A 3,276-nucleotide genomic window follows, 5' to 3' on the forward strand; every position below is an offset into this window, starting at 1 on the left:
CCGCCGTAATCACGACTCAGAATAGTCGTGAGCCGCCGTTGGAGGACACACTGTACGCGACGGGATTTGTATTGTAAAATCCGCCGTTTATTTGATGGTAATAAACGGAACGGTATCCTACTCGCTGTCTTATCATTTTGCGCGCCTATCCGTTGACTCCAAAATTCTCTCTCGTCGCCCCCATGTTCCCCTCTACCATTTTCAGTGCGCTGAGGCTAAACCGCCGGGAAACCTGAAAACGGCCGTGGTGAGGGATGGTGGTGCGGGAAAGCCGCACCTGGCGCCCAACAATTAGATCTTCGGATCTTTTCTTCGATTTCAGCACGTTGGGACCAGCCACGGATTATTTGTAGGCGACGCCGATGAACGGTACACGTCACAATATGTATGTGTGTGCTTCGACATAGTTCCTCGTATTTTAGATTAAACTTTTTAGAAATACATTATGTCCAGGTGTTCCGCTTCGTAGTTTCCTGTGTCCAGGTGTCGGATATGAAAGTCCAGGGTGTCCAGTGTGCAATGGACGACGCTTCGGCGCTTCGCTCAAACCATAGTATCCTCTCTGTTGTTCGCACGGCCTGAGGTACGTAAATAATCCAGCCACTCTCCTCTCTTACGTTTACCACACGGCTTCAAAAAGCTGGACTGATTAACGACGCTTATATGCATTCAAGATTACATTTTTTTAAATTTGTATATATCTTTATGCATTTTCAAAAAAAGAGACTTATAAATTAAATTTATCCGTCATTAAACATTTTCGACAACGCAATATACTTTTCTGATTAGCGACATCACAATGCATTTACACTTTATATCTGTAAAAATATAGATTTCAATGCTTAGAACTTCCATATCCCGTTGAGCAACAAAAACTTTAATCATAAACAAATTTATATCAAGAAATGCACGGACCCGCCAAGTAGTATTCGATAAGGAATCACCTAAAGTTTTAATAATTATTAAATAACCATTAAATTATAATTAAATACGGGAAGCAGTAAAAGAGTAGCGAAAACGTTGTAGAAAATTTTGAAAATACAATTAAAATGATGGGCTAATGCTAGATCATATAATAGGCAAACAAGTAGTAACTTACGTACTTGGCCTTAATAATATGATTGCAATACTTTTTGTTAGAGGAATTCACAGCACTCCTGTACTTGACGTAGTTTTTTACACGTATAGTATATTACGACCCTAGGCCAGACAGTTGGATTCCCTGGCGTATGTGATATAAAGGCCGAGGCGAAGTCGAGGCTTTTATATCACATACGCCAGGGCATTTAACTTTTTGGCCGTGGGTCGTATACTATTTTTTTTGTTCCCTAAGCCAAAAGTACCGTCTTCCCGTTTTTCATTATCAAGAGACGCGGTAGCGTCTCGACGGCAAGTATAAAAGAAAAAATCGGTCTCCTCACGAGACGCTACCGCTACTTTTATTGACGCCAAGTTGGCGCTTTTTCGTCTGCTACGATGAAATAACTTGAATTATCTGCGGGTATATGTCGTGGGCGAAAAACGTGTCAGGTCCAATATTTTTTCTTTTTTTTTTCTTTACAATGAGCCTTTGCCCAATAAAATCGGTTCCCGTAATGCTGATATTTGGCATTTTAGCAATATCAGTCGAAAAATTTTTCTCAATTTGTCCCCTCTCACACATCTTAAAAAATTTGTCCTCTCGCATATACGTATGAGCTTCGACGCGACACAGGCATATCGATTCGAGACGCGCATGCGCAACGAGCCATTGAACACGTGTAGTCTTCTGTTTATATGGCCTCAGCTGTTGGCTACTATCTTAACCTGTCTCTTCATGAAAAAATTCAGTCATTTCATGATTTGATTGTTTCATTACCGCTTTACCGGTTAATTAACCATTTATTAATCATTTTTTATTTAGTAACTGTAGTGTGATATATATGTCCATAGCTCAGAAAAGGGAAGCAATGGATTTACCAAGAGGTATTTTAATGCGGCATGGATTGCTTTTTTCCTGTTTCTTCACTCTGATTGCTCATTTATGTCAAAGAATGCTCCATGAATTTGCTACATAGGTACTTTATATTTAATAATTATAATTGTCTGTCGAAAGGACTTCAGTTGATTGAAATAGACAGTTTGTCTGAATGAATTCATTCAAAATAGACAGGTTATCATATTTAAAGAATTAACGCTATGAAATGTCTAGATGGTTAACTTGTAGAGCATACTTAAAAAAACTGAGTGAGCTTTACCGCATTAAAATAGGTAGAGAAGTACAGACTTTTTGCAAAATCTATTGCTACTTTAAAGTTTTTCTGGGTTAAGGACACACAACGTAACACCACTCTGTCTTATTCATGACTAAGCTGGACTATTCATTTTTCAGCGGATACATAATGTATCCTGTCTACGATGGCTTTTGGTATTCCATAGTTCAGCACCGGTAGGGTGCTGAAGACCAACTTTTTGACAATAACCATAACACCAAAAATGTTTTTTCAAAACAAAACGGTTACGCAAAGTATTAAAAGTGTAGCCATTTCATAAAAAATAAATCCTTGCTAAAAAAATACCAAGCAAAAATATTAAATCAAATCCAATAAATTAGCCAAGCAAAAATCCTGTGGTGTACTGGTATGTGTGAGGCACGGCCCGGCGAGAGGGCACGACAAATGTAAGAGCGTGCAAACGAGTCAGTCGTTGAATTCGAGGCTCAAGCACACACGGTCTCCGTCAATGATAAATCGGAGGAAATAAAGGCTTTTGGTTGTGGTCAAGGGAGCCGATTTGTTCGCAGGTTTCTTAAGACCTTTCCCGTACATTACAATCTCCTAGAATCGAATAAACATGTCGTCCACAAAAATATGAGCTTTTCTATTATTCATCTGTATAGTATACAATGCTGACATAATGAGATAACGTTGCGTAAAATTCTTTTACGTGTCTCTAGATTTTATCATCCCAGCGCCTATAACAAGGCTGTTCAAGCGTTTTAGCTGCTACCTCATCAAATGTTATTTTTAACCCTAGTTTCAATTAATCCTCGTAACCCGTGCTCAACCCCAGCAGTTACTTCTTGATCGAGAAAAAAAATTTCTAACGATTTATAGAAATTTCGATTCATTTTTTTGTTGTCAGCTGTTTCAAATATTAGACGAAGTATTTTGTAAAATTTTTACCGCAATCTGTGTCTCTTGTTATACATTTAGTAGTGTCTACTCATCTTTATTTTTACTGTTTACTGTGAATTAACTTTTTTAATCATCACTGAAATATATGTAGAATGAGTTT

Source organism: Cephus cinctus, unplaced genomic scaffold, assembly GCF_000341935.2.
Source record: "Cephus cinctus unplaced genomic scaffold, Ccin1 Ccin1_scaffold0175, whole genome shotgun sequence".
Lineage (NCBI taxonomy): Eukaryota > Metazoa > Arthropoda > Insecta > Hymenoptera > Cephidae > Cephus > Cephus cinctus.